The sequence below is a fragment of the Apium graveolens genome, chromosome 4 (assembly GCF_009905375.1).
Source record: "Apium graveolens cultivar Ventura chromosome 4, ASM990537v1, whole genome shotgun sequence".
In the NCBI taxonomy this organism is placed as follows: domain Eukaryota; kingdom Viridiplantae; phylum Streptophyta; class Magnoliopsida; order Apiales; family Apiaceae; genus Apium; species Apium graveolens.
The window spans coordinates 105,744,236-105,761,021 of NC_133650.1; the positions used below are offsets into that span (position 1 = coordinate 105,744,236).

Sequence of the window (16,786 nt, forward strand, 5' to 3'; positions counted from 1 at the left end):
GTGGGACCTTCCATAACACCAATTATACCAGTAGCAGACCCTCTCCTAGAGGTTCTTGTAGACTTTCATGAGGTTCCACCAATTCTTGTTCCCTCCCCTGTACATAGCCCAGCACCTACTGAGGAAATGCCACCTTAATCTTCTGCACCATTGTCACCTGATACCGTGCTTGGTTATCCATTTGGATCTCCTGGGTATGCCCATGGAATGCTAGATGCTACCGTTCAGGCTTCTCTTATCATTGATTATCATATGACTTTGGGTGGCCTGTCTGAGGCCCGTAATGTTAGGACTGATCTATTGGATCGACTTACTGCACCAAGGATTGAGGGCGGGGTACTTCCGGCAGGATTAGCTTATAGCATGGACAGGATTGAGGCTACCACCCGAATTACAGCTAGAGGCCATCTTGAGGGTTAGATTGATCCAGCTCTACTTGTGACTATCTTAGACCTCATCACCTCTTTGATGGAGCAGGTTAGGGATGTCATGCGTGCCCGCATTTCTTGATCCATAGTAGTGTGCAGAGCCAGAGCGATCAGACAAGGATTCTCTTGCAGCACCACTTTTAGAGGATTAGCCTAAGTTATGAATGATTAGTTTTAATGACTAGATGATTATCTATGATAGTACTTTTGGGATAGAAGTGATCAGATCAAATGATGTAATTCTCTTTCATGTGTTTAGTTGTTGTACCCTCGAACAAATGGTTATGTATATATTCGTTCCTTTCAGTTCAGATCAGTTTATTTGTGAATAAGTTCATATTGTTAATTACACCATTAACACTTAAGAGTGTTGTGAAGTTATAGAACTTGAGAATTCATAATTTACGATCATGTAAGGACTGAACGAGGGAAAGAATTAAGCAAAGTAAGTAAGACAAATATAAAGAGATTCTCAAAATTTTTCCAAGCATTATGCCCCCATGAAGAATAAGATTTAGGGAAAACCCTGAATGTGATATTCAGGGAGGTCACAATTAAGATATAAGGAACCTAGAACATAATGAAGTGGAAAATGAGGATTTTAAAATATAAGATGACCTCAATTATGGGGAGCAGGAAGAAATATTTAGACTGAGAAAACAGAATTCGAGCAAGGAAGGGAGCACCAAGACGGTACTCCTATGAGGTAATTCATGGACCTGCCTAAACAAAACTAATACTTTTACCCCCCCCCCAAACACCACCCTGAGGAAACAATATGGTGTGAAATTCTTTCATGACCTTTAAGTCGCTAAGCTCTCAGAGTTCCAAGGAACAGGTTGACCCAGTCGAGGCAGGATCCTGGCTAAAGGAAATATAGGAATCAATTGAGATTCTAAATGATTGACGAATCACAAAAGACTGTTTTTATCACTTACCCTCCTAAGAGAGAGGCCACCCGCTAGTGTAAGGCCAAGGAAGGCACGGAGCCAGGGGTTATAATTAACTAATTAAAGTTCAGTCAATTGTTTTTGGGAAAGTACTTCCCAATGATAAGGAGATAGTGTAAAAGCTTTAGAGCCAGAACAAAGGCGGACGAGTATGATGAATTATGAATCTAAGTTATAAAAGTTATCAAGATTCGTTCTGAGGACACGAATCCCAGAACGACGTGATGTTTGAAGTCCATGATTAGTAGGTTCATGAAATGATGGTAAGAGAAAGGAAAATAAAAAGAAACTGGAGTGGAAAAGAATATAAAGGCAATAGAGTTTGAAGAATGATAAGGGAGTTGGGTATGAAGAAACCCTAAAGACTCGTACCAATAAAAATAGAAAAGTATGTAATCATCAGGATGAGGGTGATTCACCATGAGTTAAAATTGATGGTTGAAGGCATAAGAGATACATATATTTTATCCCCTTTAAGTTGGGAGGATTCGAGGAAACCTTGAGATAGTTCGAAGGATAAATAATGAGACGCGGATAGACTGAGGAGACAAGAAAGTAAGAAATTAGGAAATTGGATGAATGAAGTGACCTTCAAGAATGTGAAGTATGAGTAACACATGTGAATTGATACCGAAAAGGGGGACGCCAGGCATAAAAGATATCCCAGCGTTGAGATGACTGTTGAGATAAATAAAAGAGGTAAATGAGTAGTTAGAACTAAAAGGTTCACGTTGAACACGACCAATATCTTCTAGAACATCCCTGTTATCATTACTGAATCAGGCAAGAAAAGCGGATAAACGTGGTTATTTTTTGGAGGCCATATTGATTGACCTCATTTTGAATAAGGATGCTATTGTGAAATTTGGTATAGACTATCGAGATGGGAATGATTAAATTAGATAATCTATCAAGGATATATGACTTGATTTATCCATGGAAGGATGCATGTACCTTTTTAAAGGTGGAATTAGGGATAGAGTCTCGGTAACTTAAGATGAATCCTAGGGGAATGCATAAAGGTTGGCATTTCACCCTTAATAGGGACAGTATGAGTTTTGACAGTATGAATTGGAAAGGATTAAGGTAACAACAACCTTTAAGGATCAGTGGAGAAATTTTTCAGAAGTATATAGAAAATGATTCTAGTAGTAGTAAATGGTATCTTGATATGCCCTGTGCATAGGGTGTACCTGATGAAGGATTTAAGGATAACTTTAGAGGTTTTACAAGGAGAAAGGTAGTATTCAAAGTTCTCAAGAATAGAAATTTTGATAAAGGAAATATGACGTAATTATAATATTATCAGGTGGGGCACGTGTTGAACCATAAGAAAGTATAGATCGACCCAATGAGGGTCGAGATTGGTGAAAACAAGAAGGACCCAAGATAAGAGACGTCCTAAGTATGATCGAGAGTCATTCGTGACAATAATCACCTCTAAAGACCGAGGCAATAACTTATGCAAAAATGGTGATATTTTTTTTCTCACCAAAGCTTAAGGAAGAGCATCTTCACACAAGCAGTGATTGGAAATGAGGTAGAAAAGTTAGTTGGAGATCGTTCAAAGGACATTGATTATAAGGAACTATTACTATCAGGAAAGGCCAATGAGGTGGCCGACACTCTAACTGTAAGAGAGCAATTATAGGCGCTCATGCCAGAGGAATACAGTGATGATGGTTAAAGCCGTGAAGGTTATATTGTAGTATGGAAGATTGATATTCCTTCTGATGAATGTGCCATACCCAACCGTAATAGTAGTTTGGTAAAGATTTAGTTCATAAAATCACCGTGAGCGGGCTATCTATCTTAGAAGGTCCTATCTTGAGATAAGCCAGGACCATGTTACGAAAGGACTAAATGAACCTTTGAGCTTCATGTCTCCTAATAAGGACATATGATTAAGAATGGTATTAACCTGCTATCATTGCTTTTATTGAAACTCTTCTGCAATTTTATCTGCTTAATGTCATATGTATGTCAAGTTCAGGAGTATTCTTCATGAATCATGAATGATGATTATGTTAACTTCTTGGAAGAATTCGATAAGGTAGGTATGGACTGTATGGTTAGATATTAAGACTTCATGGAAAACGAATGACGACAGTAGGTCAGCGATGGACCATAGTAATGCAACAATGATTCTACGGGTAATGAGCCGATTACAACCGTAAGAGTTGTATTAGAATGTATGTTGAGATTGAGTACCACTACTCGGGTCGTGGTGATGTATAAGTTATCATTGATAGACTAATTAAGACGATGATCTACCTATTGAATATTTATTCCTTCTTAGTAATAAAGAGTAGTATTACCATATGAGGAAGGTTGCAGTGCAAGCATATAATTCTAGTAACGATGATGTCTAGAATGAAATCCCAGATTCGATTTTCGCTGTCGAGGGAGTTTCAACGGTGATTGTTTATAAGCTCGAGCAAGAGCATGGGTTCATAGAATGATGGACGGAATAGAAAAAAATATATTCAGGCACGTGAATTGCGATGCGATAATACTGGATATTGATATAGATACTTATATTTCATTCTCCTTTGATAAACCTCTATAGTTCAGAGGTAGATTCCAAGCCAGATATTTTGTGGCAGTATATTTTTATATAATGCTCTTAAATTTGTTCTTTTCTCTCCTTTTCATTTTGTATAAGCTGAGAAGAACAACCCTTCCAGAAGAGGAGGTATTGCCGAATGACTATCTATCTGTGTGATAGAAGCCTAGTAGGATACCATCTATTATTTAATTGCTTGTCAAGTACTAAAGGCTGGCCACCTTCTGTACTAACTATGCGATGTAACAAGTGTTCATGATCATAGTGATCTCTCAATAAAATCTTGTACTTCTATACGATGGATCAAGCTTTCGAAGATGGAAGCAGCTAGAAAGGAAGTAGTATCAGTGCGGTGGTATTCCGAATCTAACGCGTTCGTGATACTAAGGTTGACGCAATTATTAAAAGGTTATAGAATGCTAACGAGCAAAAGTGTAACCAGTATAGTATTATGTCTGAAAGATAGTAATGACTACGAACTGGAAAAGAATGGGTATTGAGAAGCAAAACCTATAATGTTAGAAGCTATAATGAGAGTCTGTGCAATAGACTTGAAAGAATTTGGAATGGTCACTTAAACGCGGATTGAGTTTTCTTACGATAATAGATCGTGTGTCAGTATCGAGATGTCGCCTTATGAGATCCTTGAGGGAACACAATGTCGATCTCCCTTATGTTAGGATGAAGTTGCAGAGCGCAAGATGCTCGGACCAGCAGTGGTCCAAAGGACCAAGGATATAATAGATCTAATCAGAGTACGGCTGGTAGTAGCCCAAGATGGACATAAGAAGTATATTGATTTGACACGAAAGGAAAAAGAGTAGGAAGTAGGGGACCTAGTCCTGTTATAGGTATTCCCTTGGAAAAGATGGATGTGGTTCGAAAAGAAAGGAAAGCTAAGCCCACGAAGTGTTGGACCCTTGGAGATATTAAGACGTATTGGGAAGTTAGCATATGAGCTAGCCCTACCCCCGAACCAGTAGCAAGTTCATAACGTGTTCCACGTATTAATGTTAAGAAAGTGTAATCCGGATGCCAGACAATAGGGGCATATGAGCGCATAGACATGCAACCAGACGTAACCTATATGGAGCAACCAGGAAGGGTTATAGATCGAAAAGGAACAAGTGCTTAGGAGAAGGGTTATCAAGCTAGTCAGAGTTTGGTGGAAGAACCACAATGTAGAGAATTGACTTGAGAGTTATAAAGTGCAATACTAAGAAAGTATCCCTATTCATTTTCTATATGATTCCGGGACGGAATCCTTTTAAGGAGGGGAGACTGTAATAACCCCAAAAATTTTGGACTTTTTGTAACCCTTATGAATAGTGATTTTGTTGATTATGCTGAATAAGAAAATATTTCATGCCACGCTATGTAGCAGTTCTTTTATTGATATTCTGAGATCTTATTAGTACTCTATATGGTATATAAATGTATGTAAAGATCGTCAGAATCCAAATTCGAACACTTTGATTTTTCCCAAAAATCCACCAGATACCGAAAGAATTGAGTATAAGGTAACGCGATTAAAAGGATTTAAATTCAAGAACCCGGGTATGATCCCTCAAACGATAAACGAGAACGAAAGTTAAGCGAACCGTATAACAAATAAGCGGTCATTAGCCAAGTAATTAAGGGTTAATCAAAGAGGTTAGTGGATGATGATGTCATCACACCAACAAGGAGATGACATGTGTTAACAAGGTGACTTAAGCATGGTGACATAAGCATGACAAGTTGAAGGAATGGTTGGTTGGTTGATTGTGAGCCATGCATTTTTCACCATGGTAAAAATTAATTAACAAACAAAAAGGTAGCAACCAAGCCAAGGAAAATCATAACACAAATTGGAAGTTGACTTTTCATTTCAAGAAGAAAAGCTCTCAGCTCCTTCATCATTTCAAGAAGAAAAAAAATCAAAATCCAAGATCCAAGCTTTGTTAATTTGTAAGGTAATTATCCAAGGTCCCTTATACTTAGATATGGCTATCCTAGGAATCTAAGCCACAAATTCCTTCACAATCTTTTTCAATAAATCATTGAAGAAGAGAGTGAATAGTGTTTTTAAGAATTTTAAATTTTTTGATCTTGTGTTTTTGTTTGGATATAGCTTTTGTAAGGATTTTCAAGGGTTGTTTCAAGCTCCTTAGTTACATCTACTCACCAAGGAAGGTATTATCTCATACCCTAGCCTTAATTTTGAATATTTAGAGCTTGTTATGATTGGTATAGTTCATAAGAAGCATGATTCATGTATATTTAGAGTTTGGTTGGATTTGTAATGAGTTTGAGTTGTAAATCTTGGTTATTGGATTAATGAACCTTAAGTATAGTAGTAGCTTTTATTGTGATTGAATGAGTTGGAAAAATCATGAAGTTATGGACTGATGTAGTAAGGTTTGGATGGAGTTTGGTTGTAATGTTGGTTGTGAGTTGGTTTGTGATTGATTTGAAGTGGTTAAAACTTGGTAATCGCGTAAACATAGCCGTCGTAATGCCCGTTTTTATACAACTGCTTGTACTTAATATTCGGGACAGAGAGCTAACTGTTAAATCTGTAAATTTGCCATTCTTAGCTAGATTATGTCGTAAGCTTCATTTTGATATATGGTTCGCTTGAATCCGATGTACGGTTTAGGAGAAACGACCGTTTTAAGTAACGGCATTTCGTGAACGAACCATTTCTCCTCGCCTTACTTTGAAACCTTGGTTAAGGTCCTTAACTGACTATTTAGAGTATGAAATAATTAAGTAAGGTTAAAGGGTCAGTTGGTAGGGTATTCGCCTTAAACTTCGTAATGGTTAATTTATTAAAAATGGTGGAGCCGAGGGTACTCGAGCGACTTATGTGAATCGTTAAGCGCAAAAGCGAACGTTAGGGTCTAATTGGTTAAAGACTAGTTTCTTAAGCGACCGTGGTTTAATTCCAACTTATATGTTGTTTATAGGTTACCAGACTCACCCCAGGCCTTTTACCACCCCCAGTTGCTCAGGCAAGTTTTCTACCCGTTATACTGTTTTTGTGATGTATATATGTATATGCATTGTCTTGAGATAAGTGCATGGTTATTATTAGCAAAGTCTTGCGATATATTGGAGCACGTGATCTGATATTTATATGCATGCCTGTTTTGTAATCTTGATATTCTATTATCAATTCAAATGCTTATAAGTTGCATAATACCTATGCTAGAGATAAGCAGTAGTTGCGTATACCCTCAGTATAGGGGACCCGAAGGCGAACATTTTTCTGAACGGGGAGTCGATGTTCCCGAGTATAATATATATATATATATATATATATATATATATATATTTATTTATTTATTTATTTATATATATATATATATATAGTTTTCTATAACTACTAATCGGATAAGGTATATTCTATAGTTTTTTGAATAATAAACAAACTTATTTTCGATTATTCAAATAAAGATCGTACTTTCGTATAAGTATATCTTTTGTTATTTATTATTCATTTCAAGTATGAGTTTTAAAACTTCTACTTCAAATATTTTTATAAATATTATCCTTATGGGAATATTATTTAAATAATAATATTCAGATATTTCCTAATATATCGGGATTGATTTATTTTATTAAATCATCATTACTCTAAATATTCTTTAAAATGTTTTTGAGTCTTCAAAATGATTTTAAAAGTTAGAGTGGATCCCAAAACTCATTTTTAGATTTAAGATCTTCCTTTCGAAGGGGATTTAAATACTCACTCAAAACCTGAGGGATCCGACTTTGTGGTGTATTTTATATTCGCAACGAGGTTGCTGTTTTGAGAAAACATTTTGATTACTTGTCCAACATTCGGGAAGTAAGTCCATCTATTTGAGTCGGCATAAGCAACATGGGCTCAATGGGTGTTCATGAAAGTGTAAGTGGCTCAGTGGGAGTCCATCAATGCGTAAGTGGCTGAGTGGCAGTCCAGCATAGGTCCTAATGCGACCAGGGTGATGACCAGTGGGGAATTCATCCATCTACTAGTAGAAAAGGTTACTTATTGGTATCTTTGCCTGATCAGCAAGATATCATATTTATGCCAAAATTCTCTTCTTTCCAAATTCATTGGATATACAACTCTATTTATACTTGTCATGACAGAGGTTTTCAGGGAATGTATTGAGATATATATATATAGGTGTATATATATCGGGACTTAGTGAAGTATCTCGTAACTTCATCTCTTTTGAATGATATTTCAAAGATTGAATTTAAACAAGTCTTATCTTGTAGTCTCATCTATGTGATGAACTTTTGAAACTAATTATAACTTGAACGGTGGTAGTTCAAGTAGTATTCGAAAAAGATATAAGTATATTGGAGTATCTTGTAACTTCATCTTTTAAACTTATATCTAGTAAATGATTATCTTATGCATGTCATAGATCTTCAGAAAAACGTTGAGACAAGGTTAGATATATGAGATCACCTTGCAACAATTTTTTTATACAGTTATAAACTGGAACTCTAGGTATATTATGCAAGGAAGAGGATTTCCAAGATTTTGAAAAGTATATATACATATATACTGAATATTTTGCGACTTGGTCGCGTTAAGATATCAACTTGGTTCATTTCTTCTTGACCAAGACTTTCATGAGTATTATGATGAGAATGCTCATATATTGTTAATCATTATACATATCATTTTGGTGAGCTTATTGCTCACCCTTGCTTTCTTCTTTCATCACACAACAACAGATAGACAAAATGAACAGGACTAAGCTCCCAATTCGCAAGCGGATAGGAAACGTTCCGCAGTTTCCTGTAGGCGTGGATGACGCTGTAGCTGAGGTAGGAACTACCAATAGGCTAGGTTTTCAACTGTTGATGTATATTTATGAACTGTAATAATGGCAAGGAAAATGTAAATTTATTCAGAAACCCCTTTTAAGGTGTAGTGGTTTATAATTATGGAATAAAATGACTTGTGTTATTTTGGTACTCATCTCTGAGACTATAACTTGTGGTGTGTATGTATATTGTGGGGTCACAGTACGCAGTAATTGGTTGTTTATTTAGATTACGTGTTGTTAAGGGAACTGGAACTCGTGACAACCTGGATCCCCGACCCCGGATTTGGGGGTGTTACAATAGATATAGCACTAGTATTGTCACACATAATGGGAATTTTGTGTAACACTAGGTCATAGTCCATTAGCTAATTTCTAATCCAAAGCACTCGAGCACAGTAACTTTCAGCAGCTATGTATTCAGCTTCAGCTGTGGAAGTTGACACGAATTGTTGTTTCTTGCTATGCCGGGATACAGGTGTTTGTCCAAGAAACTGACAGCTTCCACTAGTGCTCTTTCTGTCCACCCTACATCCAGCAAAATCTGCATCTGTGTAACCAACAGCTTCAAAACCAGTTCCTTTAGGATACCATAATCCCAAGTTAGGAGTCCCCTTCAAATATCTGAAAATCCTTTTAACAGCCATCAAATGTGATTCTTTTGGATTGGCTTGAAATCTTGCACACAGACATGTTGCAAACATTATGTCTGGTCTACTTGCAGTCAAGTAAAGCAGTGATCCAATCATTTATCTATATCCTAAAATGCCTACACTCTTGCCTTTCATGTCTTCATCTAACTTTGTTGCAGTAGACATTGGTGTAGAAGCAGGTGAACAATCAACCATACCAAACTTCTTCAATAAGTCCTTGACAAACTTGGTTTGGCTGATGAAGATTCCATCATTTCTTTGACTAACTTGAATTCCAAGAAAATAACTTAATTCTGCCATCATGCTCATTTCATATTCACTCTACATAAGCTTAGAGAATCTTTGGCACAGCTTCTCATTTGTAGATCCAAAAATAATGTCATCTACATATATCTGGACTAGAATCATGTCATTACCATGGTTTTTATAGAAGAGAGTTTTGTCTATTGTTCCTCTAGTAAAACCATGTTTAAGTAGAAATTCTGACAATGTATCATACCAAGCTCTAGGTGCCTGCTTTAATCCATATAGAGCCTTGAGTAGTTTATACACAAAGTTTGGAAATTCAGGATCTTCAAAGCCAGGTGGATGTTGCACATATACTTCTTCTTTTAGCTCACCATTTAAGAATGCACTTTTCACATCCATTTGATACACTTTGATATTTGAGTGTCCAGCAAATGCTAGAAAAATCCTTATTGCTTCAAGTCTTGCAACCGGAGCAAAAGTTTCATCATAATTATTCCCTTTTTCCTGTGAGTAGCTTTTTGCAACCAACCTTGCTTTGTTTCTGGTGACGACACCATTTTCATCCATCTTATTCATGTACACCCACTTTGTTCCAATTACACTTCTATTCTTTGGTGCAGGTACTAACTCCCAAACTTTGTTTCTTTGAAACTGATTGAACACCTCTTGTATATCAGATATCCAATCAGGGTCCATTAGAGCTTCTTCAGTTTTCTTGGGCTCAACTTGAGATAGAGAGCATGCATGTAGGCACTCATTAGCAGTTGCACTCCTTGTCCTTACACCAATATTAGGATCACCAATAATTGCATTAGAATTGTGACTTCTATCCCATTTCCTGGTGTGAGTTTGTTGACTGGTGCCTTCATCATTTTCTTCATTATTGGTATGATTTGTAGATTCTTCTTCTCTTTCTCCCCCTGAGTTTGTGCTATCAAAATCAGATGTTTAAGATGAGTTTCCATTTCCTTGATTCTCTTGTCCTGTAGTTTCTTCATTGAGCATTTGTTGTCCATTGATTTCATCATCACCATCAGAATCACTATCAATGTTGAGGTTTTCAAATGCAAGGGCTTCAGCTTCATTTTCATCAAGGTAGTCCAAGCCTGGACACTTGTCATCATCAAAAGTCACATCTGTGATTTCCATAATTATTTCCATAATTTTCTTTTGATCTAACACATAGACCTTGTAGGCAGTTCTCTCCAATGAATATCCCAGAAAAATTGCTTCAAAAACCTTTGAGTCAAATTTTCCCACATATTCAGAGTTGTCTTTCAAAATGTAACACTTGATTCCAAACACATGAAGATGCTTTACAGTAGGCTTTCTCTTAGAAATGATTGAGTAAGGTGATTTGCCATGTGATTTATTAATGAGGTATTTGTTCTGAGTGTAACATCCAGTGTTAACAACCTCTTCCCAGAAACTTGTTGGCAGCTTGGCATCTTGCAGCATTATTCTAGCAGCTTCAACTAATGTTCTATTCTTTTTTTCAACTACTCCATTTTGTTGAGGTGTTCTAGCAGCTGAGAATTCTTGAACAATGTCCTTGCTTTTGCAGAATTCACTCAATATTGCATTTCTGAATTCTGTCCCATTATCTCTTCTCAATCTTTTTATACAATTGTGATCTTCAGCCTGTTTTTCTATCTTCTTAATGTGTTCAATTATGATGTGTGGAGTTTCATCCTTAGAGTTCATGAACTCTACCCAAGTGTATCTTGAAAAATCATCCACCATCACAAGTGCATATTTATTCCTTGAAATTGATAAGATATTTACTGGCCCAAACAAGTCCATGTGAATAAGTTACAATGGTGCACTTATAGAATTCACAGTTTTTGACTTGTGACTTGATCTTTTCATCTTTCCTTTCTGAAAAGCTTCACAGACTTCAATTTGAGCAAATTCCAGTTTGGGCATGTCTCTTACTAACTCTTTCTTAACTAGAGTGTTAATTGCCTTAAAGTTCAGGTGAGACAATTTCTTATGCCATAACTTGCTTTGCTCTTCAGATACCTTGGTATAGAAGCAACAAATACCATCCTTATTTGTTGAGTCCAAGTCTGCAACAAACAGGCTTCCTTTCCTTGCTCCTTTTAGAGCAACTTCACTATTTTTCTTGCTGATAAAAGTGCATTCTTCTTTGTTGAATAAAACTTCAAAACCTTTGTCTGCAAATTGGCTAACACTTAGAAGATTCACTTCAAGACCAACTACTAGTGATACATCATCAATGACAACATTTCCAAAAATAATCTTGTCATATCCCATTATGAATCCTTTGTTGTTGTCTCCAAAGGTCACCAAAGGGCCAGCCTTCTCCTCAAATTGTGAAAGCGGGACTTTATCACCTGTCATATGCCTGGAGCATCCACTGTCAATGATCCATATGACTTTCTTCACTTTGCCCTGCACATAATGAGATTTAAGTATGTTTAGCAACCCAAACAATGTTGGGTACTTTCTTTTTGTTAACTGATCTAGCTGAGGTAGAGTGAGTTGTTTCAGATAAAATAGAGTTCAATGACTGTTGTGCATTTCCCCTATCTGATGTAGACCCAATTTTTGTTTTTTTGAGGTCTACCCTCAGTTTGTGACAACTTCATCATTTTCAAGTTGCAAGGGATGCAGTCAAACTTGCCACAGAATGAGTAGGGATCATTGGAATTTGCTTCATTGTATTTGCATGCTCCTTCAGTCGGCTTGCTAACAACATTTTTATAAAGGTGAGTTAGATCATTTACAGAGCCACATTTTTCACACTTCTTTCTAGGAGCATCTGCAACATAAGCAAAGTTATTTCTTTTGTTTATCCCTTTTTTCCCATTTCTATTTTTTTTTCTTCTTTCTTGCATCTTCAATCTTGGTTTCTTTGACAGGAGTCTTAGTGCTTTGATTGTTGCTAAGTGGATTTTATATCTACTTCGAACGCTTCATTACAAGCTTAAGTTGGTATTTTGGACTCAAGTTGTTGGTATTTTTGATGTGTTTTTACGTTATTGCATTTCAGACATCAGTTAAATGAAGAAAGGAGATTTTCAAGGAAATATGCTGAAAATAGATCAAAATTGGAAGCCTAAGCCATTCTCAAGTTGTAGATAATCTCGCTAGCTTCGCATGGGCAGTTGAATCGCCTAATTCTGACAAGCAGAACTCAAGATATGGCCAAAAGAAGAATTGTCAGAAAAATTCCAGAATGTCAGCGCGACCCGGCCAGAAGGCAGCGCGCCCGCGCCGCTGAAACACTATTTCAGCGCGTCCGCGCCCGGTTTCTGCCCCAGAATCCTGATTTTAGTCGAAATTGAAGATTTTGAGAGTCCTGGTCATCCTGGAGCCTATATATACCCATAAAAAGACATTTTCAACAAGAAGGAGACCTGGGAGAGAAATAAGAAGACCTAGAGAGCACGAGAAGGCTACGGAGAAGAAGACTCTTATTTTCTTCAATATAGTTGATACTTGGATGCTCATTTTCAAATTGTCTTTGAACCCTATTACTCTTATCTTGTTTTATATCATGTTTTTATTGGAACCCATGGTAAACATGAGTTTAGTTATGAACTAATCATTGCCATGGGGTTCTAACAGATTTACTTATGGATTTCTATAGTTAATTGTTTCAATATCTTGGTGTGTGGTGATTAATTGATATCCTAGTATTGGTTGTGCTTATTCGTCTTATGTGCGTAGCTAACATATAAGATAGCGTGTTAATCTCTATTGAAGCGACAGTGAATATAGAGATTTAGAACTTGCCATGCTAGCATAGGTTCATGTATTTGTTATGCATGATTCATAGGTAATTTTAACCATCTTACTTGCCCTATGTAATCACGTTAGATAACTTGTTCATTAAACCTGTATGTTGTCAAATTCTATAGACATATAAGGTCTCAACATAATTGGTGTTTATTCAGCTTCTATCTCTTTTGTGGATATCTGGTAGTAGGGTATTCGTACAACGACAATTGGCGTTTACTAGTTTCGTGTTATCTAATTAGTGTCGTCACCATTGCATGCTATGGTTAAGAACAATGACTTTTAATGAAGTAGTAATGAAGTTAGAATCCCATGTTTGTCTCATATAAGTAATTCAACCTTGATTTTCTTAGTTAATTCTATTTAGTATAATCTCTTAGTTTAAACAAACCCAAATTGTTTTTTATCTTAGCATTGAACGATAGCCATACATTGTTGCATAAGTGCATAAATTTAACTTAACCTAAACCAGTCTCTGTGGGAACGAATCTGATTTATATCTTATACTACTTGCGAACGCGTATACTTGCGTGAATTTTAGCGCGTGTTTTCGCCCTAACAAGTTTTTGGCGCCGCTGCCGGGGACTCGGTGTTAATTTTTAGTTTATGTGCTTGTCATCGGTGGTCGTTAAAGTTCACTGACTCGGATTTTTTTACTTTCAAGGTTTACTTGTTGTGTTTCAAATACTCATTACAATAGGAGATCCAGCAGCACAAACGAGAGCCTTGATGGATTTTTCTCAACCCAAGATCAATGACATTCAATCTAGCATTATCAATCCAGCTATCACAGCTAATACCTTTGAGATCAAGCCTGGCATAATTCAATGGGTACAGAATTCAGTCCAGTTTGGGGGTTCTCCAACGGAAGATCCTAATACGCACATTAGGGATTTCATAGAGATCTGCGACACCTTCAGGTTCAATGGTGTTTCTGAAGATGCTATAAAGCTGAGACTTTACCCATTCTCTTTGAGGGATAAAGCTAAATGTTGGTTACATTCTCTACCAGCAGGTTCTATCACCACTTGGGAGGATCTTGCTCAGAAGTTTCTCACTAAATTCTTCCCAATGGCAAAGACAACTGTAATCAGAAACGCTCTTACTCAATTTTAGTAGCAATCGGGAGAATCTCTATGTGAAGCTTGGGAGCACTACAAGGAGATGCTTAGGAAGTGTCCTCATCATGGAATGCCTGATTGGATGATCATCAATTACTTCTATAACGGGTTGGGAGCATAGTCAAGACCCATGCTCGACGCAGCATCAGGTGGAGCATTATGGGCAAAGAGCTATGAGGAAGGTTATGATCTAATTGAACTGATGGTTGCTAATGAATATCTGTATCCAACCCAGAGATTACCACATGGCAAGGTAGCAAGAGTTCTTGAAGTGGATACAGTTATGACTATCACTGTTCAACTAAAGGCGTTGTCTATGAAGATCGATTCTCTGGCTAACTATGGTGTTAATCAGAAAACCAGTGTTTGTGAGCTGTGTGTAGGTTCACATACGACGGAGCAATGCGCTATATGTAGTAAATCAGCTCAGTTTGTGAGCAACTTTCAGAGATCGCAAAAACCAGTTCCAGACCTGACAACTGGAATCATCCTAACTTCAGGTGGAGCAACAATAAGATTGCGATGCAATAGCCGTTCCAGTAGTTTGAAAACAATTAATTCAATCCTCCTAGTTTTCAGCAACAGTATGCACCAATACAACAACTTTAACTTCAACACTACTCGCATGGAAGTGTCGGTTAATCTGTTAATGAAAAATTTGAATTGGAGGTTTCTATCAAGACCCTGGAGGACCAAATAGGGAAAATTGTTAACGCCTTATTGAATCGACCACCAGGAATGCATCCTAGTAATACAGAAGCCAATCCAAGTAAGAGGGAAGTTGAAGAACAGGTGAACGCCGTCACCTTGAGGTCTGGAAAGGTCGCAAGCCCCAAATTTCAGCAAGACGAAGAGCCTGAAAAATCTCAAGTTCCAGAATCTGAAGTTTTGACTGAAGAAGATGTGCAGAAGGAAGCAGAAGTAGAATCAAGGAAGAAAACTGTGGAACACACTCCTCCTGAGGGTAATACAGGGGAAAAATAGGTCTATCCTCCACCTCCTTTTCCTAAAAGGCTGCAGAAGCAAAATTTGAATAAGCAATTTGCTAAGTTTCTGGAGGTGTTCAAGAAACTTCACATCAACATACTCTTCGCTGAAGCTCTTGAACAGATGCCTAGCTATGCGAAGTTTATGAAGGGTATTCTATCTCAGAAAGTGAAGCTCGATGACTTAGAGACCGTTGCTCTTATGGAGGAATGTAGTGCAGTTCTGCAACAAAAATTGACTCCGAAGCTTAAGGATCCTGGAAGTTTCACTATTCCTTGCACTATTGGAAACTTATCGTTCGACAAATGCTAGTGTGATTTGGGAGCTAGCATCAATCTGATGCCTTTGTCTATCTTCAAAAAGCTTGGTCTACCTGATCCGAAATCGACATACATGGCATTGCAACTAGCTGATCATTTCATCGCTTATCCACGAGGAATAGTGGAGGATGTCTTGGTCAAGGTGGATAAACTCATATTTCCTGCTGACTTTATTATTCTTGATTTCGAGGAAGATAAGAAGATTCCCATCATCTTGGGAAGACCATTCTTGGCTACAGGATGAGCTATGATCGATGTGTAAAAAGGAGATCTTACAATGAAGTTTCATGATCAGAAGGTCACTTTTAATGTGTTCAAGGCAATAAAGTTGCCCACAACTAAAGAGGAGTGCTTTAAAGTAGAGTGGGTAGACTCTGTCGTGAATTTGGAGCTTGAGCAATTGCCAAAGTCAGATACCTTAATAGGGGAATTTGATAGTAAAGATGAAGAAGGGGCAGAGCAACTGCAGTATTTAAATGCACCTCTGTGGAAGAGGAAGTTGGATCTGCCATTCGATTCCCTTGGGTTAGCAGAGCTGAAAATTTCTCAAGAGCGTCTCGAGCCGTCTATTGAAGATGCTCCCACACTTGAGCTCAACCCACTGTCAGATCACTTGAGTTATGCATTCTTAGGTGTACCCCCTCACACGGGGTTGGGATATATTTTTGATGATGTAGAGGGTGGCCAAATAGATCTTCCCGTGCCTATAGAGGGTTCTTCTCATGTGCAGTAGGCAGTTGATAGGACTGGTGTTGGTGATGAACAGTATAGGTGATTGAATAGGTGTATGGAGGCCATGCATGACATTCACCATCATTTTACTGCATATTTGACACATGCTCTCGGTACTATTTTCCGAGACACTGATGTCGAGGTTGATTGGCCACCTGATCCTCCACCCGAAAAGGGTGATCCTCCTGACAACTAGGTATG

The 16,786-nt window shown here is 37.5% G+C and overlaps 1 non-coding gene across 1 annotated transcript; it reads right to left on the reverse strand.

Annotated features, from left to right (window-relative positions):
* Window positions 1–14,511: 14,511 nt before the first annotated feature.
* On the reverse strand, window positions 14,512–14,618 carry LOC141723100 (small nucleolar RNA R71). The gene has a single exon (XR_012576092.1). It is a non-coding gene; the product is annotated as a small nucleolar RNA R71 (small nucleolar RNA).
* Window positions 14,619–16,786: the final 2,168 nt, after the last annotated feature.